Source organism: Chiloscyllium plagiosum, unplaced genomic scaffold (assembly GCF_037043375.1).
Source record: "Chiloscyllium plagiosum isolate Xiang-an unplaced genomic scaffold, Cpla_swu_hap1 HiC_scaffold_45, whole genome shotgun sequence".
NCBI classification, from domain to species: Eukaryota; Metazoa; Chordata; class Chondrichthyes; order Orectolobiformes; family Hemiscylliidae; genus Chiloscyllium; species Chiloscyllium plagiosum.
The window spans coordinates 57,303,838-57,329,967 of record NW_028270183.1 but is presented as its reverse complement, the minus strand read 5'-3'; the positions used below and the strand labels follow the sequence as shown (position 1 = coordinate 57,329,967).

General features: G+C 41.1%; 1 long non-coding RNA gene across 1 annotated transcript; it reads right to left on the bottom strand.

Annotated features, from left to right (window-relative positions):
- Nucleotides 1-20,705: 20,705 nt before the first annotated feature.
- On the bottom strand, nucleotides 20,706-21,675 carry LOC148136674 (uncharacterized). Its single transcript, XR_015754456.1, has 2 exons — nucleotides 21,578-21,675; nucleotides 20,706-21,121 (listed from the first exon to the last, which is right to left on the bottom strand). It is a non-coding gene; the product is annotated as an uncharacterized LOC148136674 (long non-coding RNA).
- Nucleotides 21,676-26,130: the final 4,455 nt, after the last annotated feature.

Sequence of the window (26,130 nt, the reverse complement as noted above, 5' to 3'; positions counted from 1 at the left end):
TTTGATCAGCTCTCAAAGAGGAACTTGCCTATGTTCACTCCCAAGTCCTTTTACTATGTGATACTGCAAAACCTCTCCTCATGAAAATTGTAGATTCCTTTTGAAGACCTCAGTTGAAGCTGCCTCCTCCACTATACCATTAGACAGAACATTCCAGTTTCCGATCTATGCTGTTTTTTGTTTAAAGTATTCCTTGTCACCATTGATTTACTTTGCTGATCATCTTAAATCAGTGTCATTTTCTTCTCATGCCTTTTTAAAATATAATCTGCACAGTATGGAAACAGGCCACTTGGCCCAAAAAGTCCACACCAAACCTCCACAGAGTAACTAATCCAGATGCATTCTCCTACCCTTTACCCTACTCTATGCAAATCCCTCATGATTTTGAACACTTGTAAAATGTCTTATTTATCTTCAGTTCTCCAAAAAGAGCAGCCCGAGCTTCTTCAAACTATCCAAGTAGTTGTCCAGTTGCTCATCTCTGGTACCATTCTTGTGTACCTTTTCTGCACCATCTCAAATCCCTTCCTGAAGCGTGCTGCATAAATACTAGACATGAGGGAAAAGCAGGACTGTTTATAACCATTTGTCGTAATTTCCTTATTTTGCATGCCACGGTCTAGAACATAGAACATAGAACATAGAACATAGAACATAGAACATAGAACATAGAACATAGAAGAATACAGCGCAGTACAGGCCCTTGGGCCCTCGATGTTCCGCCGATCCAAGCCCACCTAAACTACACTAACCCACTATCCTCCATATACCTATCCAATGCCCTCTTAAATGCCCATAAAGAGGGAGAGTCCACCACTGTTACTGGCAGGGCATTCCATGAACTAACGACTCGCTGAGTGAAGAACCTACCCCTAACATCAGTCCTATATCTACCCCCCCTTAATTTAAAGCTATGCCCCCTTGTAATACCCGACTCAATACGCGGGAAAAGGTTCATACTGTCGACCCTATCTAACCCCCTAATCATCTTGTACACCTCAATCAAGTCACCCCTAAACCTTCTTTTCTCTAGTGAAAACAGCCCCAAGTGCCTCAGTCTTTCCTCATACGATTTTCCTTCCATACCAGGCAACATCCTGGTAAACCTCCTCTGCACCCGTTCCAATGCCTCCACATCCTTCCTATAGTATGGCGACCAAAACTGCACACAATATTCCAGATGCGGCCGTACCAGAGTCTTATACAACTGCATCATGACCTCAGGACTCCGGAACTCAATTCCTCTACCAATAAAAGCCAGTACGCCATATGCCTTCCTCACCGCACTATTTACCTGGGTGGCAACTTTCAGAGATCTGTGTACATGGACACCAAGATCCCTCTGCTCATCCACACTACCAAGTATCCGACCATTAGCCCAGTACCCCATCTTTTTGTTATTCTTCCCAAAGTGAATCACCTCGCACTTAGCTACATTGAATTCCACCTGCCACCTTTCTGCCCAGCTCTGCAGCTTCTCTATATCCTGCTGTAACCTGCCACATGCTTCCTCACTGTCAACAACTCCTCCGACTTTCGTATCATCCGCAAACTTGCTCACCCAACCTTCTAACCCCTCTTCCAGGTCATTTATAAAAATGACAAACAGCAATGGTCCCAAAACAGATCCTTGCGGAACACCGCTAGTGACGGCACTCCATGAAGAAACTTTGCCATCAACTACTACCCTCTGTCTTCTTCCATCCAGCCAATTCCTAATCCAAACCTCCAACTCACCCTCAATGCCATATCTCCGTATTTTCTGCAGTAGCCTACCATGGGGAACCTTATCAAACGCCTTACTAAAATCCATATATACCACATCTACCGCTTTCCCCTCATCAACCTCCTTCGTCACCTTTTCAAAGAATTCAATAAGGTTTGTGAGGCACGACTTGCCCTTCACAAAACCATGCTGACTATCCTTGATCACATTATTCCTATCTAGATGTGCATAAATCCTATCCCTTACAATTCTCTCTAAGACTTTGCTCACAACAGAAGTGAGACTCACCGGCCTATAGTTACTAGGGCTATCCCTACTCCCCTTTTTGAACAAGGGAACCACATTTGCTATCCTCCAGTCTTCTGGGACTACTCCTGTAGACAAAGAGGACATAAAAATCAAGGCCAATGGCTCTGCAATCTCCTCCCTTGCTTCCCAGAGAATCCGAGGATAAATGCCATCAGGCCCAGGGGACTTATCTATTTTCACCTTTTCCAGGATTTCCAACACCTCTTCTCTACATACCTCAAAGCCATCCATTCTACTTATTTGTGCCTCAGTATTCTCATCGACAACAATGCCCTGTTCCTGAGTGAATACTGAAGAAAAGTATTCATTCAGTGTCTCCCCAATCTCTTCCGCCTCCACACGCAACTTCCCCCTACTATCCTTGACTGGACCTATTCCTACCCTAGTCATTCTTTTATTCCTAACATACCTATAGAAAGCCTTAGGGTTTTCCCTAATCCTATCTACTAAGGACCTTTCATGTCCCCTCCTTGCTGCTTTTAGCTCTCTCTTCAGGTCCTTCCTGGCTACCCTATAACTCTCAATCGCCCCAATTGAACCTTCACGTCTCATCTTGAGATAGGCTGCCCTCTTCCATTTAACAAGGGATTCCAATTCCTTATTAAACCACGGCTCCCTCGCACGACCCTTTCCTTCCTGCCTGACAGGTACATAATTATCAAGGACACTCAATAGTTGCCCCTTGAACAAGTTCCACATATCATTTACACTCTTGCCTTGGAGTCTACTTTTCCAAGCCACACATCCTAAGTCATGCCTCACCGCATCATAATTTCCCTTACCCCAGCTATAATTCTTGCCCTGTAGTACACACTTATCCCTCTCCATCACGAGTGTAAAAATCACCGAATTATGGTCACTATCCCCAAAGTGCTCACCTACCTCTAATTCTAACACCTGGCCTGGTTCGTTACCCAGAACCAAATCCAGTATGGCCTCACCTCTTGTTGGCCTGTCTACATATTGTGTCAGGAAACTCTCCTGCACACATTGAACAAACACTGACCCATCTAACGAACTTGAGCTATAGCTTTCCCAATCAATATCAGGAAAGTTAAATAGGCCACGGTCCTATTTATAATGTTCAGAATCCTAATGATATCTTCAATCTGCACTGCCAACTTCATAATTTGTGTGCATACACACAATATGTATAAAAAGCATTAAATATTAGACTGGGATCATTTAAGGAAGCATTGATACTTGTATCGAAAGAATTTAGCTTGTGTATAAAATGAACACGGAACAATCCAGAAAAGTTCTGAGTTGGAGGAGGGCTGAATTCAATGGGCCAAGAGGGCATTTGAGCAAGGACATTTGAGCACAAATCTGGGCAATGTTCAGCTTCAGCTGTACAGTACAGCTTAACATTTCCACAAGCAGGAAATGGTGGCAAAAACAATACTCTAATTCCCTGCATGATGTTGCAAAGAATATGGATTATTGTTAACCCCAGTGAGAACCATACTAAATATTGACAGTTCAGAGGGGAAATAAAGATTAAGGGAGACTGACAGCTAACTTTAAAACGGACTCTAAAAGTCATCATTAGTCACAAACAGTGAAAGGGTGGCAAAAGAATGATTGGGGACAATTATCATGAATCCCCTGTTTAAAATTCACAGGTGCAGGGGCCTGGCTGTGGTATTATGAAGAGGAAGTTCATGCCCAGTTCATGGTGAAAAAAAGTAGTTGAGACTTGGATGAGATGAAGTTTGACAGAATTTTAGAAAGGCTAAAATAAATCAAGATTGTAGATGCTGGAAATCTGAAACAAAAATGAAACTGCTGGAGAATCTCAGCAGGTTTGGCAGCATCTGTGGCGGGAAAGCAGAGTTAATGTTTTTGAGTCATGTGACACGTGAGCATCTCCAGCTATTTTTGCTTCACTTGGAAAGGCTGATTGTCATTGAGTGTTGGTAACTGACATCAACTGAATTGGAGACACCTGAGGACACAGAGAAGAGGAGCATTGAAGCTGCAGTAGTAATGTCCACAACAACCTAATCCTGTTCAAATAGAGGCATGGAATCAGAGACTGGAGAATCACAACATTTAACATGTTTTTGTTCAAAATTGTCTGGATAAATCCAGCAACCAGATTCATCTTAGTGGTGGGTTTTCCTTCGCTACATTGATGACTGTATCGGCGCTACCTCGTGCTCCCACGAGGAGGTTGAACAGTTCATCCACTACACTAACACCTTCCACCCCGACCTCAAATTCACCTGGACAGTCTCGGACTCCTCCCTCCCCTTCCTCGACCTTTCTGTTTCTATCTCAGGCGACCGAATCAACACAGTCATCTACTACAAACTAACCGACTCCCACAGCTACCTGGACTACACCTCCTCCCATCCTGCCCCCTGTAAAAAACGCCATCCCATTCTCCCAATTCCTTCGTCTCCGCCGCATCTGCTCCCAGGAGGACCAGTTCAAATTACGTACAACACAGATGGCCTCCTTCTTCAAGGACCGCAATTTCCCCCCCGACGTGGTCGACGGTGCCCTCCACTGCATCTCCTCCACTTCCCGCTCCTCCGCCCTTGAGCCCCGGCCCTCCAACCGCCACCAGGACAGAACCCCACTGGTCCTCACCTACCACCCCACCAATCTCCATGTACAGCGCATCATCTGCCGTCACTTCCGCCACCTCCAAACAGACCCCCAAGGATATATTTCCCTCCCCTCCCCTATCAGCTTTCCATAGAGACCACTCCCTCCGCGACTCCCTTGTCAGATCCACACCCCCCACCGACCCAACCTCCACTCCCGGCACCTTCCCTTGCAACCGCAGGAGGTGCAACACTTGCGCCCACCCCTCCCCCCTCACTTCTCTCCAAGGCCCCAAAGGAAACTTCCATATCCGCCACAGATTCACCTGCACCTCCACCCACATCATCTACTGCATCCGCTGCAGCCGGTGTGGCCTCCTCTATCTTGGGGAGACAGGCCGCCTACTTGCGGAGCGATTCAGGGAGCACCTCTGGGCCACCCGAACGAACCAACCCAACCACCCTGTAGCACAGCATTTCAACTCCCCCTCCCACTCCACCGAGGATATGCAGGTCATTGGACTCATCCACCGCCAAACCACAACAACGCGACGGTCGGAGGAGGAGCGTCTTATCTTCCGACTGGGAACACTCCAACCACAGGGGATGAACTTGGACTTCACCAGTTTCTTCATCCCCCCTCCCCCCACCTTGTCTCAGCCGAATCCCTCCAGCCCGGCACCGCCTTCCTGACCTGCAGTCTTCTTCTTGACCTCTCCGCCTCCATCCTACTCCGACCTATCACCCTCACCTTGACCTCTTTCCACCTATCACATTTCCAACGCCCCTCCTCCAAGTCCCTCCTCCCTACCTTTTATCTTCTCCTGCTGAACACTCTCTGCTCATTCCTGAAGAAGGGCCTGTGCCCGAAACGTCGAATCTCCTGTTCCCTGGATGCTGCCTGACCTGCTGTGCTGTTCCAGCAATGAAGTTTCAACTTTGATCTCCAGCATCTGCAGACCTCACTTTCTCCACGGAAAGCTTCTAATGAACTGTAATCTCAGCCTCAAGCAACAATACTGGGAAATCATATGGACTAACTTTATATGCTGACTAGAAAATCTAATGTGTAAACTGTTTACCTAAATCATCTGATGACGGCTTATAATTCTGAATCTTCAGTTTTCTTGGGTATTTAAGCCGGTTTAGAAATGTAGAAAATAGGAGCAGGAGGAAGCCATGCAATCTTTCGAACTTGCTCTGCCATTCATCACGATCATGGCTGATTGTCCAACTCAATAGTCTAATCATGCTTTCTCCACATAACATTCGATCCCATTTGCCCCAAATGCTATAATCAAGCTGCCTTTTTAATTGTAGTTGAAAGTGCTTGCTTGAAGTGTCTTAATTTGCCCTTATGTTCAATTGTAGCTGAGAAACAAACATGGAGTCCAAACTCTGTCCAAACTCTGAGGAAGTTGACAATTTAAGTTCACGAGAAAAGAAAGTGACAGTCAAAACGTAAGTTTGATCCAATGTACTTCCATGTTATGCTTCAGCATGTGTTCAGTCTCTTTCTGAACCTGTACCAACCTTCAAAGTTTAAGTCTGTCGGATGTTGCTTGATTGGAACAGCATTTCCTCAATCAATATTATGTGTAGTGAGATTGGTAATTCCCAGGTTATTCCCATATAACTCCCCATGTGATTATACCAACTCTTTCAGATCATTTCGATTTTCATCTGGAAGTAACTCAGCAGTTTGTCCCAGTTTTCCAGAACTTCCTCATTGTTCAAGTTAATTTGAGGAATGTCTAATTCACAATCATTTTGATTAGCTTTTGAACAAAATACATCTCTTCAAGTCACAGAATGGTCACAGAAATAGGTGGAGCAGGAAGCCATTCAGCACCTTAAGCATGCGCTGCTGTTCAAAATGATGATGGCTGATTATCCAACTCAGTACTCTGTTCCATCATTCTTTGATCCCTTTAGTCCGAAAAAAAATCTATTATGTTTTGGACTCAATCAATTTCTATGACAGTGAATTCCAAAGAGTCACCACTGTCAGGGTGAAGAAAAGTTTCCTCATCTCAGTCCAAAATGCCCGAGCCAGTATCCTTAGACGGTGAGCCCTGGTTCGGGACTCCCCAGTCGTGGAGAACATCCTTCCTGGTTATCTAATTCTGGACATAAACACTGGCTTGTGCTGCATCTTGTGATCTTCGCCTGGGTCATGTATGGGAGGGTTGTTCTGTGTATTGCCACACTTTGACAGTGCAAGTTAACCTCTTGCTGATGGCAAGCTGGAAGCAGGGTAGCCATTTGTTGCTAAAAAAGAGATAGGACTGAGTGCTCACTGCCCATAATCAAAAGGGGAGAATGACCTACTGAGGAGAGATATTACAGAACATTTTGTAGCTTTAACGGTGGACGCTGATAGAAATTACTGACTCCCGTATAATACACAGGGAATCAGCAAAGGTGACCCAAAGTGCTGATTCCTAATTACACATATTGCACTTTCCAAATGACAACAGCCCATTGGTTGAGAGGTTTTCCTTTTTTAAAAAAATTAAAATGTTCACCTCTGGAGTAGGTGGGACAGGAATCCAAGTCTACTAAATCTAATTTAGGAACTTAAGCCTACTGACTAATGATAGGGAGACTATCATTCTATCATCAGAGGTCTGTTTTGCATCTCATACAGAATTGATGCAATTGCCCTTAATTGCTTCATTAATCACTGGGGATGTAAATAATAAGCCACTTATCAGAGCATTGTGTGTTGCTCAGGTGCCACTGAGTATAATGCTGATCTTTGAGTCGGAGGGTTCAAGATCTACCCTCCGGGTTAGAATACACTAATTGATACTGCCACGGCAGTGCAATCCTGAGATAATCCTGCACATAAGACGTGTATGAGGCATTAAACCAAAGCCACTCTGCCCTCTAAAGGGACCCTTATTATTTTAAATTAAAGTGAGATTATATCTGGTGTCCCAGCCAATACTTAGCGCTCAATCCCGATGAACAGATGATCTGGTCATCATCTCTTTCCTGCTTTTCTCACGGTACACAAATTAGATATTAAATTTCTGACATGTGACTACATGATCAAAAGTACTTCGGTTGTTGTACAGAACATCTCTGATTGAAAATTGGCTTTGTCAGAACCTGCATGTTTTATTACTCAACTTGGCCGTTCATTTTTCACTCTTCTTGACCCTCTGTTGTAAGAAAGCACTCCTTTCCATCTTCCACCAAAGGAGAATGAGACAAAGCTCAGTGCTGTAATATTTCATTTTATACTAACATTTGGATCAAACTGAAATACCATTCAATGCAAATATAAAACGAACTGAACCAGTTTTAAAGGATTAAAACAAATTATATTTTTCACCAAAGGAGTGTATTGAAATATTTCAATAGTTTCTCATTGTGTCAAGTACAAGCAAGTGGAGTCTCTTGCAATCTATTTTATCTTGTCTAAAGAACAGGCTGAGGAAAAGCATTGCAAGCTCTTTAAATTCGAGAATGAGGAAAGGAATACAGTGTGGAACAGTGACTAACAGCAGGAAAATTATTCTTCAGATTAGAATAGATGTGTAGTGGAATATACTAAAATGATAGAATGAGAGAAGCTAAAGTGGGATATTGTCAGCGGAATGTTTTATAAGCTTGTTAATATCGGGTCAGTCAGGATCTTATTGAATGGTGGAACAGGCTTGAAGCGCCAAGTGACATATTCTCATTTCCTGTTCATACCGCGAAACAATTTTGTTAGTTACTCGAGCTGAGGTATTAAACACATTTTAAACTGTTACATGGGCACATGCTGATATTTCCGTCTATGATTCCCTGGGTTTGATAGTATGTAGTTGACAGTGGCCCCAGGGCTTCTGCACTTGTTTCAGAGATCTGGAAAGAGATGTTTAGGATACTCTGAGGTGGCATTAAGATGTTATATAAATGCACAACTTTTCTACTCTGCTAGGGTAGAGAGGATTTTGCTCTCTATCAAACCTTTCCATCATTTGACTTCAATCTGCTTTTCTTTGTTGCATTATTGTATGGAGTTTATTCTCTTAAGTCAATAGCCTGGGCTTTGCCCAAAGTTTAAGAGGTTTTTACTCACATTGGTGAGTTTCTGTATCCCATGAGATAGATTCATTGCAGTCAGTAATGGGAAATATAGCAGATCAAATATAATGTTGTTAATTGTTATTACATCTTTTAACATGGATAACTATGTGCTGTTCTATGAACCTCGAGATTTAAAAGCCTTTTCAGTGGAGCCACTGCTGATTTAACCAATGCGCTATACTGGTGAACTCACTGATACTGAAACCTCTATAATCTGGGATAATGATGAAATAGAAACTGACTGGAACTGCAACTTATCAAGAAAACTAGGGATCAGCGAGAGGTTGAGGCCGAAGCTCAGAATACAGAGGCACTGCAAACCCAAACACCCACTGACACAGTTTCTCAAGATGAATTATGATGGGGTTCTGTACCATTCGGTTCTGATCTCTGTGGTTTGTGGAAAAAAATTATATCTGCTAGAAGACAACTACAAAACTCTCTTGCGATAATGTGACACAGAATCAAGTGAAATTTGGAGTTCTCCTCATGGGGCATCTTTCATCCTTTCAAGTGGCAGCTGAATTTGGTGATCAGGTATCAGTTACTATCAAATTGGATGAAATCTTGATAGAGATTCCTTTATTTATATTTCCCTATGTCTGAGGTTTGCTCCATTTCTTTATTAAAGGGCCAATGGGTGTGAAATCTCTTTAGTGCTGTCCATAGGATAGCCGTGCTCCTGCCACTGTGCAACTTCATGTTGATATCTGCCTTTAAAAACAATCTTAATCTATGGTCAAATACTGGTGTCGGAACTAGCCAGGGTTCATAATAGAATGACTAATTCTTCAACTGCTGCAAACCAATATTGGCTAGATTTTCAAACTGGCATTATCACAAAGGTGCTTTTGGTGCCACATTCAGCATTCAGAATGACAATTAGTTTTTCTGTTCGTGCAGAATTTCTCTCTATTACTTTAAATAACAGTGTGCTGTGTGTATGTGCATGTGGTTTGTTTCTATTTATTTCTGTTCCTCAATGGCTTTGAAATTGTTGTTGTCTTGGATCAAAGGCAAAGTAATGTCTCCACAAGGACATTGTTGCTGGTTTTCCTCTGAGACCAGTGCAGAACTTTACCAGTTCATTGTAGGCCTGATACATTATCGTTAAGTGTCACCTCTGCCAGCTTATACAACATGGACATTTGAGCATTGATGAAAATAAAGTTATTTTATTTTAGTCTTTAATATTGTACTTATCAGGACACTCTCAAGAATTCCAATGGAAAGGGAGAAAGCATTTAATCTATCTGGGTAATGAGTGCTGATTGGTAAAGGTGTGGAGAGTGGACCAGGTGATGGTTGGCAGTTAACTGCCAATGCTTGTTGTGATTCGACTAAATTGGTGATGGCCATTCTCTGCCTCATTTGGCATGACAATACCTTGACCACTTTGGCAACCTGCCAATTGAAAACATAACAAAGTTCGGTTGTCAACTGTCCATCACCATCTGACCAATCCATTTCTCTATTAGGAACATCTCGATCAATCATTGTGCACTTTCCAAAGCATCAGAACTCTTTTCTTGTTCAGTATAAAATGTTGTTTCCCTTTATGTCAAAATATTTCTGTATTTGCAAACAACCGTTTGAATTTGGGAACTTTTTGTTAATGGAGTATCCAACATCCAGCTGATATGATTAAAATGGAATCTAGTTCTCGAATTTGAAATGATTTAACCCCCTGACAAGCCCACTTTGTTCATGCAGATCCTCTTTGAATATTGTATCAGTTTGGCTGTTGAAAGACAGCTTTGGAAAGTTGTTTACTTTGGTCAATTTCTATTTAATGAATTGCTGAAACGATGCAAAATGCATTCTATTGCATTTACAAAACTAAGATATCTTGTGAAATCAGGAGATGTGCACAGTGCAAATAAAAATCCCATTTACTGCTGGCCTGGACAAGACTGGTAAACTTAAACTTGTGCTTATAGAGAACAGACTGAGATCTTAACTGGCTTATTATCATCTAATGTATTGATTTTAAACTTACGTCTATCTCTAAATTCTTCAAAGCCTTGATCCACGCTGTCTATTGTACCCCTTATATACACAATCTGTTCTTTGGTTCTCTGATTGCTTTATATCTTTTTGTCCATGAACATGGCCAAGCCCCCTTAATTAGTTGTACTTTACTGATAAACTTCCTCAGATGCCCTCTGGTACTCATTCTCTCTTTGAAAGCTTGCTTAAAAGCCGGTTTCATGTTTTTGGTCTTGGTCCTAACTCTTCTGATACATGCCAATAAACTTCTCCTGTTTGGCATTTGGTGCATCCTTTCCCAGTTTGGAAGGTCGAACTCGAATAAAAATAGGGTTAAAGACAGGATTCTTGGCAGTGTGGAGGAACAGAGGGATCTGGGTATGCAGTACATAGATCCCTCAAAGTTACCACCCAAATGGATAGGGTTGTTAAGAATGCATTTGGTGTTTTGACTTTCATTAACAGGGGAATCGAGTTTGAGAGCCGCGAGGTTTTGCGACATCTCTACAAGTACCTGGTGAGACCACACTTGGAATATTGTGTCCAGTTCTGGTCGCCCAACTATAAGAAAGATGTAGAGCCTTTGGAGAGCATGCAAAGGAGGCTTCCCAGGATGCTGCCTGGACTGGAGGGCTTGCCTTATGAAGAAAGGTTGAATAAGCTCAGACATTTCTCTCTGGAGAGAAGGAGGAAGAGAGGAGACCTGATTGAGGTATACAAGATAATGAGAGGAATAGATAAAGTCAATAGCTAGACACTTTTCCCCAGGGCGGGATTGACTGGTACAAGGGGTCTTATTTTTAAGATATTAGTAGAAAGGTATAGAGGAGACGTCAGAGGTAGGTTCTTTACGTAGAGAGTTGTGAATGCAGGGAATGCATTGCCAGTGGTGGTGGTGGAAGCAGAGTCATAAGGGACGTTTAAGCGACTGCTGGACATGCACATGTTTAGCAGTGAGTTGAGGGATGTGCAGATTGTTATTATATTTTACATTAGGATTAAACCTCGGCCCACTGTCGTGGGCCAAACGGCCTGTTCTATGATGTACCTTTCTCTGTTCTATGTTAAAGCATCTCATAAATGTGAGTATTTAATGTCCACTTTGGAATATTTAATTGATGCTCATTAAAATGTATCTGCCAAAGCTTTAGCAAAACTGAATCAGCAAACAGCTTAAAACTGTGCACACATCCATCATATAACATTGCTGCTCCTCATTAACTTTTCAAATGCACTGCTCCATTCCAAATAGCGGACCACCCATTTCCAATCATAGAAATTTGTTTCTGATGGATGGAAGTGGTTGTTTCTGTAATTCTGCCATTTTATTGAAATCGTCTCAAGTTACACTTTGGAATTTAACAGTTAGGCCAAGACTGTTTGTGTTAAGGTTTATCAATTTTGACCAGTTTGCCAGCTCTTCATGTTCTTGAATATTGGAATGGGACTGGGTTCTATCAACCCTCTAGGGACAGGCTGCAAGGTCATTAGGTGGGTAATAATAAGGGAAGGAAGGAGTTTCAGTGGCTCTCATATTTCCACCTCCGTAGTATTTTATTGATCCCAAATTAGGGAAACGATGGCGACACAGGTGGTCAATGTAGAGTCTGTTCCCGCCAATGCTGGCAGTTTATTAGCAGCAGGTAGGTCCCCCATTGTGTGGGAGACCTCCCCCTGCATCCTAGAGACACGCCTGCAGGATGTCCCTCCTAATGAAGTACCTTATGGCTCACAACAGGGTATCCCATCTGCATACTGGAACAGTCTCCTGTCCATGGTGGCGATCATTACGGGAACTGGAAATCAGAGTAAGTGAGTGAAAGAAGCCGTGAGGGTTAGAGTGTTCACAACATTCCCAGGACCAGGTTGGCAGGTCCGACTGAGACCATTAATAAATCATTAAGATCCCCCAATTGGTGCACGGACACTGGGTTACTCCTACTCCTAGTAAGATTACTGAGATTACTGCTTTTTCAGTGTTATCAAGCAAAAAGTGAAGTGTGGCCATGTGATAAAATCATTTACATTCAGTGCTGAATACTTGAGACATTTTTGTGAGAAACTTTATAATTCTTCTCGATGTTCTTAATACACTTTCTGTTTCATACAATGGTGATTTTCTACATATGATTACCGTGGAAAACCAGACCATTTGGCACAATCAGTTCATGCCAGTGCTTATGTTCCACACAAGGTATTTCACATCTTTCCTCATCTAAATCGCCCATTGTAATTCTCTATTCCCATCCCTCCCATGTGTTCGCCTCGTTTCCTTGAACTACATCGAAACTATTGATTTCAACTATTCCGACTGGTCACATATTCCCCGTTCTCATCATTCTTTCAGTGAAGAGGTTTCTTCTGAATTCCCTTTTGGATTTCTTGAGGTACCGTTTTGTATTGACAGCCTCTAGTTATGTTCTACCCCGTAGTGAAATGTTTTCTCTGTACCTTCTCTTTTCTAAACGTTTCATAATTTTAGAACTGTCATGCTTCTTTTCAAGAGAGAAGTGAACAGCGCAACAATTCTTCCTTGATATACACAGCCAGAAACTTGTGTATCATTCTTATAAATCTTTTCTTCACTCTCTCTCATACATTCTATAATATGTCAACTCGAAGTGCAGGCAATACTCTTAATTATAGTCAACCAAATTTCTAAAGTGACCCTACTTTCAAATCTATCCCTTTAGAGATATAGCTTAGAGCCTTGTTTGCATTTTTATGGCCTTTCGAACCTGTGGTGAAATTGTTCGTGACTGATGTCATTGTCTGAAATCCCTTTGTTTGTCTCCCTCACTTAGACGTGAATCTTTGAATAAATGACCTGTACATTATTCCGACCAAGATGTAACACCTTACGTTTATCTGTGTGGATCTTCATTTGCTAATTATTTGAACATACCGTAAATTAATTAATGATCTCTTGCAACTTCTTGTCGTCCTCAGAATTGGCTACATTTCAACATTCCTTTCCAATTTGGTGTCATTGAATTGCTATTTTATTCTCGTAATTAGATACAATATTAATTTGCAGTTTTACTTTATTTTGTTTTGTATTTTTAGAGAGGTGCAGTAAAACCACACGGTAACTATAACAACTAAATGTAGAATGACAGATAGATGAAAATTATTACACACACAGGACTAATTAATAGACACTATTAACTTCCAGGTCAAAACAGGGAATTATTTTTTACACGAATGAGATGGTGAGATTATCCGTAGTGCAATCACTTTTGTCCATTTCTTTTTTGCTGCAGTTTATTTCCCCAGGCCTTTCTGTGCTACTGGTATGAAATTAAAAAGGCATCCATCCTCCATTTTAAACTAAATGATAATAAAAAAACAGCGTTTATATAAAATGTAACATGATTTATGAAGACATCCCTCTCGGCTTATATATATTCACAGCCATGTAGAGTTATATAGGGAGAGGCTGAATAAGCTGGGGCTGATTTCCCTGGAGCGTTGGAGGCTGAGGGGTGACTTTATAAAGGTTTATAAAATCATCAGAGGCATGGATACAGTGAATAGACAAGGTCTTTTTCCCTGGGGTGGGTGGAGTCTCATCTAAACCTATACTCGTGAGTATAGGTTTAGAGTGAGAGGGGAAAAAGTTGAAAGTACCTAAGGAGTAACTTTTTCATGCAGGGGATGGTGTGTATGGAATGAACTGCCACAGGAGGCAGTGGAGGCTGGTGCAATTTCAACATTTAAAAGGCATCTGAGTGTGTATACGAATAGGAAGGGTTTCGAGGGATATGGGCCAACTACTGGCAAATGGGACTAGATTAGTTTAGGATATCTGGTCAGCATGGGCAAGTGAGAATGACAGATCTGTTTTTTAGTTGTACATCTCTATGACTCTATGATCTACCTCTTTGCTCTTAATGTCGAATCTCTTTGGATTATCTTTAACATTATCTCCCAAGGCTATCTCATTTTCCTTTCTTGCCATCCTCATTTCCCTCTTTAGATTGTCCCTGCACCTCTTGTACTCTTCGAGATTCACTTGATCTCATTTCTCTATATCTAATATATGATTCATTGTTAATCTGAACCAAAGCCTCAATATCTTTATTCCTCCAGTTTCCCTCCTCTTACCTGCCTTATCTTCACACTAACAGGAACATCACGCCTCCGAATTCTCGTTATCTCACTTCTGAAAGCTTCTCTCTTACCGGCCGTCCCTTGAGCTGCAAACAGTCTACTGCAATCAACCCTTGAAAGTTTTTGTCTATTACTATCAAAATTTGCCCTCGTCCAATTAAAAACTTTAACTTATATATAATGCCAATCAATTCCATAAATATTTTACAACTAATCGAATTATGACCCCGGCCCCAAAAAGCTCCCCTACTAACCATTCGGTCACTTGCCCTGGCTTATAACACAAGAGTCGGTCAGGTTTGCTCCTTCTGTGATAGTTACATCTGCATATTAATGAAGAAAATTGACTTTAGCACTTCCCAAATTCCACACCATCCAAGCTCTTAAGACCATGGCTGTACCACTTTATGTTTGGAAGGTTAAAATTTGCTATAATTACAATCCTATTATTCTTACGCATCAATAAGATCTTTCGACGTATTTGCTACTCAATTTCACTCTGACTACTGGGGGGACTATTATAATCGCATCAAAGTAATCATGCTTTTCTTATTTCTGAGTTCCATCCACATAGCTTCACTAGACCATCCCTTAGAAATATCTTGTGTTAGAACAGCAGTAATGTTTCACCACAAGAAAAATTGACTCCAATCTCCTTCTAGCTCTTCCTACTTCTGCCGTACCTTTGATGATGGAAGGGGCTTTGAACATAAATTATTCAACTTACTGGTGATGGTTAGTAGCTGAAAATAAAGATACTATAGGTGACTTGGGTGATGGGAAATAAAAGGTTACATTGTGTGGAAGGAACATTCTGGATAGAAACAAGTATTTTGAAAAATGAACTCCATTCTGTCTGCCCAGGTCTGGCCTACACCGCTCTACCTCCAGAGTACTTTCCTTTTATTTTGATGAGTTCAAGTTAATCTCACCCGCTGTTTTGTACTTGTTAACCATTTGTTAACGGGTGTTTGACGTTTCAGAATGTAGATTGCCTTATCGTGTACGTTCTCAGAGTTCAGTGTTTGGAGTACTTGTTGGTTCAACCTGTGCTTTGGCCTATAATGCAAAATTACAGAAAAATATTAATAGCAATTTAAAATAAAATGTTAGGATATTGGAAGAACAGCTAAGAGCTTCAAAGCTTGACAGACGGCTTGTGGGAAAGGACATGGAAAGCAGCAGGATTTCCAGAACTTCTAATCTCTGCCTTCCCTGATCGAAATCATCCTGTGATTTATAATTGTTGAGGATTGTTATTCATTAATATCGGTGTGCCAGATAGATCTCAGTCTCAGGGAGGTGTGACGTGCTTCTTTAATTTGTGATGAACTCAGGAGAACAAACAATAGTGAGGGTGTAAACCCAAAGGGGTGCAGGAGCAAAGGGTCCCCCGTGTGTATGTGCACAAATCAGGAAATGTACCATGACACATGGACAGAAGAGCAAATAAACGCGACTTCATCACCCTACGCTGTAGAGAACAAACACAAAGCAATTATGTTAAACTGAAACAAAACAGTCTCATGTCTCACCTGGAATGTTGCATCTAGCTTCAGCTGCCACGTTTTTGAAAAGAAATGCAAAGGTATGAGATTGGGTGCGTGACTTATTCACAACACTATTCCCGGGATGATACACCTCACCAACTCTGAGAAATTGAGAATGTGCTCCTCTGCTGATAGTTTCCAGACTTTGTGAACAGTTGCTATGATTGGTTCTCAATTCCGTCTTGCGTCATATGGATCTCAATGGCTGAATATTTCAAGTACTCATGAGCTGTGCCTTGCCTGATAACAGCGACCTCTGATTTATTATTTTTGAGGTTTGCTGTTCAGTAATATCCCTGTATCAGACAGATCTCAATCTCATTCCCTGGGATTTGACAGGTGTGGTGTGTCAAATAGATCTCAGGAATTGTGCTCCATGAGATTTATGTGTGAGAAAAACTCCAGTTCTGAGAATCCGCCCTTGGATTGTGCATGTGTTGTGTCTGAATACCTAACTGAACGTTGACATTTTTGGCTGATGAATGTTTCGTTGGGCACTTTAGGTGGCGATTTCTGCATTACTAACCCAGGCTGCCCTGACATTGGGAGTACTTTTACTTAAGACAGTGTAGAGTAAACTTTCAAACTCCGTTGTCTGCCTTTTCTCGGCTTCTGATGGAGGCTATAAAATTATCATTAGGTGACCCGAGGCCGTGACCCTTGGTGCATAAGCGGAAATGATCTCTAATCATTCTGCCTCTGGAGTGTTTCATCAGGCATATCGTGTGAAAGATGTATTTACATTAGTGGGCTGCATGGTAGCGCAGGATTAAACTAAATGACTGGATGGAACACAACCAAACAGAACAAGTGAACGTATTTGGCTAGGAAAGGAGTAGAATGTGGGAAAATGTATTATTATTGACTGGCCTTGAAGAAAGAATTAAGCAAACTCAAGGTTAGTGCATATTCATTCGAGATTTATTCACCATTTCAGAAAGCATTTTTATCCAAAACATTGATGTAAAAGCTAACAGAAGTGACTATAATGGCTGGATGCCACATTGAGACGAGAACACGTGCGCTGTGAGCTGGGAATTTTCTGTACATCAGTAACAGTCACAAGAAAGGGAATACAAAGGCTCATCAGAAAGGATAGGCAACCATTCTGAGTAAGGAACAAATAAAAACAAAACAAATGGGCTTCAAACAACTGGGAAGCTACAAATTCTTCCAACCACAACCATCTCAAAGATATCAAAGTAAAAAGGAAAATCCATCAATAATTGTCTCAGTTACACGCTAATAAACTGAAGTTATCTCACTGTTAGAGTCAGCAACAGGACAGATTGGAGATTGGGAATTCAGAGACCTTGAGAAGCAGATCAGGAAAATCAAAGGGGTCCACAACTCATTCACTTAACCTGGAAAAGAGAGAGAAAGCAATGACGCAGATATTTATGATCAGGGACTTTCAGATATAATGTTTATTCAATGGCACACTATTTCACCAAACATATTGGGCTGCTTGGCGTGAGAAAGATGTGATTATTCTCACCTTCACCAGAGTGACGGCAGCGCTGTAGAAAATACTCAGGAAGAACAAGGTGATGAACGTGGAAGCAGTTGTCCAGATGTTGCTGTTATCATCCTCATAGTCTACAATCCAAGTGCGATCTATTGAATCTATGAATATAAAGCTGAGAGAACGCATTTAGATTGTTTATTGATCCAGATCGATCTATCTGCATCCAAGTCATGTAATTGGAGACCATTACATCTTCATAAAGCAGTCAGGTATTTCTCAAGTGTGACTCTTATCTGTATCTATTAGTACGTTATTGACTCTCAGCAAGAAATTACAAATACTAACTGCACATGTTCTTTCTTCATTGTCCATGTCAGAACGTTTTAAATTATTTTTCTTTTCATCTATTATTTTAGGATATTATTATTTGAGGAATGCTTATTACGAATGATGATTTTAATTATATCATTATATTTTAAATATAGGCTGTGACAGCACTTTAGTTGAAAATTGTGACCATCACTGAATAAAAGTTCAAATGTGATTCTCATCTTTTGTATTGGTGACCAATTGCTTGGCAAATCATGAATATAAGTGACATCACAGTCAGGACATTGCTTCATATTTTAGTTTGTAGGATCTGTATATTTAGGAATAAGTTTTTGTACGTGTGTCCCTTAATTTATTTGATCTACTGCTTGATGTGTTTGGTTTTCCTTTAATGTTTGTGTATGTGGTTATGAGAGTCTCTTACTTCACTCTTGCCCAAGTTGGAGTCTGTGAATGAATACACACATTCTTGTTCCTTTACTGCTGGTGTGCTCATGTGTTTGTGAACCTAATTGTTTGTCTTTTCATATTGTGTAAGCATCATCATGCTAATATGCCACTTCCTTGCTGCCTATGCTTATCTTGTAATGTCTTTGTGAGTGTTCACTTTTCATTAGTGCTATCTAAAATGTGTGCTTATGTGTCTGTTTCAGATCCTACCTAAACTAGGTTATTTTCATGTTTATGCTTAATAACTGTTAGCATGCAATGTTATGCTTTTTTGGATGTTTATATTTATATGATGATGATTGCTTGTGTGGCAATCTTTCCCAAACCATCTCCTGATAAACTTGTTTGTGCTATTGTTTGTGGATGCTTGCTGATCCTTGTGCCCATTATCCTCATCTCATAAACGCCCCTCTATTTGTTCATCTTTGCACTTGTGTGTCTGCATGTGAGACTCTGAATTTGTGTGTGCGTGTGATATTGTATACATGCTGATCAATGTGGTTTAAAAATAACTAATTAAGCTGCTTCTGTCATCGTATGTTTGTGATTCTGAAAATGGGAAAATAATGATATTAATGTTTATCTCTGTGCACGTACGTGCCTGTGTGAGTTGACATGTGGGAGGACATTTTTCGGAATTTGTATCTGTGTGTTCATGTGTGTATCTGTACGCATTGTGCTGTATGAATGTATATGTATTCATGCCCATTTGTGTGTTACCGTGTGTCGATGTTTCTCATGGTTATGTGTAAGTACTCCTGTTCATTTGTGCAAATGATTTTCCTTCGGTGTATGTGAGTTTTTGTATGAGCTTAGGTGAGTGTTCAAGTACCACTTGCATGTGTGGCTCTGTGCGAGTATGCGTGTGTGACATCTTATCTATATGCACACTTGAGTGTGTACATAAATATGTGTCTTTAAGTGAGAGCCCGTATATGTGTAATTACGTGTGAATTTGCGATCATCTCTCCGTATCTGTTCTTATACCAGACTGCAATTTTTATTATTCTAATTTATTGTTCTAATTTTAATGCATTGCCCATAATTAGATTTGACCTTGGTGTTGTAGGAAACATTTCCGATCGTCGTGGAGAGATAAGTGTTTTATGAGCAACTCTTCTGTTGCAGTGATAGAACTTCTGTCTCTGAGAGACAAAGCGCGAGTTCAAATCCCCACTGCCCCAGAGATAACATTTCTGAATATGTTTATTAGAAAATGTCTACTTGTGTTCTGTATGTGAAACAAAATGATATCAGGTATTCGAATACCAGAATTGTTCCCATGTGCTCCAGAATACTGAGACAAAACTATGGAATTCAAACTGGGACGATGTAAACACCAGTTTTGGATTATGGGAATCAATGTTAATCATTTGTTAACAGAGCCAAGCGTGTCTAACATGCTTCAAAGGTATTGTTTTGCATGGAAATGTTAAATCTTTGGACAGTAAGCAAGAAGCTGACTGTTCCTGTTAGTAACTGGGTTACATTACAGAGGACATCTACCATGAAAACTCTGCACACGGAGCAAGAGGACAGAACATTCGTCGTTCCCCACCCCTCTGCTCCACAACAACTTATCTGTTGATTCTCTTTGGTGTGAAAGTGAAGATACATTCTGTCAACTCATGCGCTGGCGCAAGATCCCTGGCAGTTCCCCAGAAACAAAGGTTACATTCAAACTGTTCTGCACTATTTACGATTGGTATGTCCCAATCAAATTTAATTTTAAATTGTCTTAAATTTACATTTCCAATTGGTGCAATTTGGCAGTTTAAAACTGACATGAATTTTGTTAGAATATCCAATCGGGGGAATCAAAAACACCAAGTTCAAAACTCGTGCCCTACCCTTGACATAAAATGGACATTGTCAGATTTTGTCACAGAGGGATTTCGGATGGATAGGGTACTTGGCGGAATCCTGCAATGAGTGAGCTTTACTCTATGTCTGACCCAGGATGTATCTGAGCAGAGAGCATTAACTGCACAAGACACTCGTCCTAGACCTGTTAATAATCCACTTTAACTACACAGATGGAATGTAAGTCAGAGTGGGAAACAACTAATTCAGTATTTAACTCACAGCTAGAGGGAAAAAAAAAACACTTCATTACTTCTGTTGAATTATTAAATGCAACTTTGAGATTTTTATTGACATGAATTAACAGTGTCCATCAGTGCAAGTGAAATGTTTACAAAACTCGGTTTACCGCTGGATTTATCGACTGTTCTGTTGATGATCTTCAATGGAATCGCTTCATGTCCCACCACACAGGAGTAAGAAGCACCGCTGGCCCACTCCTCCGCTGTAATGGATAACAGGCTGTAGATGAAGAAGGAGGTGTTGTCACTCTCCGCCATCACCTTGGTGTTCTTGTCGTTACTAGGATTCACCGGCTTGTCATTGTTTGTCCACGTGACGAAGATCTCTCGGGGGGAGAAACCTCTCACGAAACAGGTGAGGGAGAGAAACCTCTGAGCGTAGATTTCTTCTGTTGGTGGCAGGAGGACCGACACTGATGGCTCCAGCGGATTAATCACTGTAGAATATTGGACACAGATATAAATCAACCAAAAAAATCCTGAACTAATATCACAATTTCACTAAATATTAAAATACGCCATGTTTAATTTAGGATTTATTCACTTTCGTGTTTTAAAGGAGCAGTATGGTACACATACTGTTCAGTTAAAAAAGGAAAGTTTAATGTGAAAGTTGTCTCCATGTTTCCAGTCCACAACAAGGGCATTCTGTCTAATTGCCATTGCTGATGGTGACGTCACAACCAAGGCTTCTTCCCACCTTATCTGACTTAATCAGAATACAATATCCTTTGGTACAATATTTTTCTTAATCAGCTACTTAGCTATCCTGCCTTCAGATGCATCATTAATGCTCCCATTGGTGTTTGTTCATTCCCAATCAAAGCCTGCCTTTGATGTAACTGGATCTGGATTACACATGGGATGCTTTGTGTTTTTATCTCACCGCTCACCTTTCTCCTTGTGAATGGAGTCTCTCAGCGGAGTCGGTAGATTCTGATGGTACACCACACATTCAAAAGTAATGCCACTCAGCCAGGCTTCAGTAGAAATGTCTAATTTGCTGATCACGCTGTTGGGATTCTGTCCAGGCTGCTCAGCAATCTCTGATTTCAGAGGCTTCTTTTCTTGTCTCCAGGTCACTTTGACTCCAGAAGGAAGATTGGACACAACGCAGGTAAACGTCACCGTCGCCTCCAGTAAGACTTGTTCTACTGGCGGTGGGAAGAGTTTAACGGTGTTAGGGTGGCACTCGGTGTCTTCTATGAAACAAAAATCAAAGTCAATGAAAAATGTCCCTTTCTGATACAAACAGCCAATCTCCAGATTACTCCTTCACAGGGTGAAGACACCACCTTCAAAATGGCAACTCCAACTATTGCTGAAGCGATGCTTACTATTGTTGATGTATTTTGATCTGTGAAACATTTGTGATTACCTATAACATACCCTGTGTAATTATTCCTAAAGAACACTGGCTTTGTAACAAGTGAAACCTGTGAAAAAAGTAAAATCATCGAAGATACCATCATGTAACCCATGGAATTACCTTTCTTTCGGAGTTTGTCTCTCACTTAAGACCATCTATTGATACTTGTGACAAGAGTAATCTGAATATAATGAGTTCATTTCCATGTTCATAACCCTTAGGTGCAAGTACTGCTGGTCACACTGACTGCCAAATCACATCCCAAATTTTGGACAAATTATAATAAATAATAATTATTATCTTTGCAGAGTTCTAAAGTGTTACAGGAGCGGTGAACATCCATGGGAATTCTGTTCATTATATTTAACATGATCAAAAATACTTTGCGTTATTGGTGTGATGTCACTCTCTAATTTATGTCATTGTTCCTCGTCGGCTGTGTTTGGAGTAGATCTGAAAACAAGACATTGAGTACAGCAGTGGATATCGTGAAGGACACCCATCTCCTTAAGTCTTTCCCTCCATTCAGTAGTTCATAACTGGTCTGTCCTTTCACTTTACCAAGCGGCATTTTTTAATTTCTTCATAGAGCAGGGGAGAAAAAAAAACAAACAAAAGCGTCTTAAATTAATCTACAAACGCGATGGAAATGTCACTAATTTTATAGACATCCACTACTCATAGAGCAGGGGAGAAAAAAAAACAAACAAAAGCGTCTTAAATTAATCTACAAACGCGATGGAAATGTCACTAATTTTATAGACATCCACTACTGTTTAAAAATCGCCACCCCAAACCAGGCTAAATCAGTCTATCTCGAGTTCCTCGCTCATTCATCCCTATTGTAGCAATCCCACCAGAATTTATTCTCCTGCCTCATCCACTAATTACAGAGAGTATCTTAAAGCAGCTCAGTGAGATCACGTTTATCCCAGTTCATCAAATGTGATAACCACTTGGTCTGTGGTCTGATCCCATAAGTTAAAGAGCTCAGTACCCGATAAAAATCGATGTCCTACGATGTACAAGGTCAACAGGTCATTGCTGAGCAGGGAATGAAGCATTGAACGCATTTTGATTTATTTTCAAGTATGGGTCACTGCATATTTTAACCACGTCATTTTGAGACCACAACATCATAAGATAGAGGATCAGAATAAGGCTGTTCGGCCAATCCAGAGTTTCGATCAGAATGATGCTGGAAAAGCACTGCAGGTCAGGCAGCATCCGACGAGCAGGAAAATCGACGTTTCGGGCTAAAGCCATTCTCCTGCCTTCTCCCTGTACTAAACAAGAGCCGATCTATCTCTGGCTTGAACACACACAATGGCCTGGCCTCCACAGCCGGCTGCAGCAACAAGTTCCACAGACTCATCACCCTCTGGCTGAAGAAATTCCTCCCCATCTCAGTTCTAAACAGTGCCCCTTTGACCCTGAGACTGTGCCCTTGGGTCCTAGTCTCGCCTACCAGTCAAAACACCTATTCCACGTTCACTCGACCTCAGTCTCTCAGTATTTTCTCTGTTTCAATCAGATATCTATCCAATATCCCCCTTCACCCCCAAACTTATCCTTGAAGCGGCTACCAGGCAAGGATTCAGCACTCTGAATGCCTCTCCCAGCATGGTCAGGCAACAAACTATTTAACAAAGCTCACTGTCTAAATGTCTATCTTCAACAGAGAGGAAACATGCTTTTCTGACTTGCCAAAATCAGAATTATGAGCAATGCTAATGTAACACTCAAACTGAAATGAGATACGTGACATGTTGGGAAATGAGAAGCTGTACCGTGCTGTTTACTAAGCCTGATAAATTAGTGTGTTTGATTCACATCAGAGCTCAGAATGATTTGTAGCTCTCTCAGTCTGTGTCTCTTATACTGGAGTGCGGTGATGTTTTTACTTTGAATGTTCTCTCCATGAGTGACCTGGCAGGTACAGACTGCGCTGTTGAACCATTCACCATAAGGGACCATCAGCCGACTGATCACCTAGAAGTTCCCGTTCGCCTTACACATGGGAGACATGAAGAAGCCAGAATCCAAGGATCGGCCATTTTTCAACCAAATCACGGAGATTGACTTCGGATGGAAATCGATGATTGAACAGACGACGGTTGCAAACTTGCTGCTTGCGATGTCTTCACTGGAGCTCACAGTTAGGAGAAGGGTTGGTTGGAGAGGATCTGTACCTTTAGGAAACACATTGCATAAATTATCTGACGAATTTCAGAACAAATACAATCAGTTCTCATATATCAAGGTTTCTTGTGGTTAATGGATACAAGAATCATATTTGTGCAGAGTGCTGGAGAAGCTGGGATCCACACACAAAGATCAGCAGGACAATGCGAAAGACTAAAATTATAGGACACAGCAAGGGAGTCAAGGAGGCATAGAAACTAGAGGCCGGTAACATCAGAAGGGAGATAGCAATGTTGGATGGTATTCGTTTTCATGACAGAGTCTGATGAACAAGGCAGATGAATTACCGGCATAAATGAGGAAATGATACGGTTGTTATCACGGAGACATATTGAGAGCGGAGCAGGAGTGGCTATTCAATATTCCAGGATTTAGTGCCTTCAGGCGAGACAGGGAAAGATGGAAAAGGCTGGGGGCGGAGGTGTGCGGTACAGAATGTTGCGTCTGTCGCAATTCTGACAAGAGTATTTTAGGCTGTAAAGAGAAATGAAATCATGGATACCTCCTCGAACAAAGGCAAATGGACAGTACTTCAAAACCAAAATACAGCAAAAATAATTACTGGGAGAGCACGATAGACCTTACTATACGTCCAAAAGACATGGGCAAATTTCAGAGAAATGTAAATTAAATAGGGGAATGAGAAAAGAGGTTTTTAACTTCCTCAGCATAGGCTTGGATATTCATTTTGTCAAAAATTTAGAGGGAGCACAATTCTGAAAATGCCCCCAGGAGAATATTTTAACAAAGTATGTGTTTAGTACTGAGAATTTTAATCCAGACCTTGCAAGAGAGGGGTGAACCTTAGGGAATGAAGTCGAACCAGTGGGTAAAACATCAATGGTGGAGCACTTTGTAGACAGTGATCGTAAATCAGTAGGATTTCAGATTGTACTGCAAAGGAATAGAAATTGGCCCAAAGTTCTGAAAAGGGGAAGGACAATTATAGTAAGATCAGGTAAGGACTTGACCAGAATGGACTGGAAGCTGACACTTATTGGTAAATCTGAGTCAGAGCAGTGCGACACATTTAAGAAAGAGATAGGAAAATCATAGGGAGGACATTTCCCAGGAAGCCACTGCGTGGGACCAAGAATGCAGCGAACTCTGGACACCAAAGGGCATGGAGGGTGAGATAAAGAGAAACAAGGGAGGCTTCTGGTCGATACTGAAACCTCAAAACAATAGAAATTAGTATGGAGTACAGAACATGCAAGGGGGAGTTTGAAAGACAAAGGAATTAGAAGAGCAAATGGGACCATGAGAAAATAATAGCAGTCAGAATAAAGGAAAATATTTTTTAAAGTTACAGGCTCATTCATAATAAAAGAATTATTCAGGAAACAGTAATGCCCATTACGTGTTATTATTGGAGTAGAGCCGGAGGATTAGGTTGTGGTCAAAACGAATGTGTTGTGTCAGTGTTCACTAGTAAGACGGACAATGTGGGACAGAAATCATGGAGGGGTGTTGTGATGTAGTTTTCAGAAAGTAGGACACATGACGTGATGTTCTGTGTTGTCTTGCTGAATGAAAAGTGGTTATATTTCCAGGGCAGATGAAAAGTATACCAAGCGATTGAGCGATACAAAAGATGAAATAGTTGGGTCGCTGACAATAATGTAGAATTACTGTCTGGCCACAACAGTTGTGCCAAGTGAGTGTAGATCAGCCAACGTTGCACTGTGATGCAGGACGAAGGAAGGGATAAATAATGAAAACGTAGATCTGTCAAGCTAGTCTCAGTGGTAGGAAAACTATGAGAAGTGAAATTAGTCTTCATTTGGAAGATAAATCCACAATTTTCAGCACGGTTTTATTGAGAGGAAGTAATGTGTAACAATTTGATAGTAGTTTTCAGAGAGATAACTC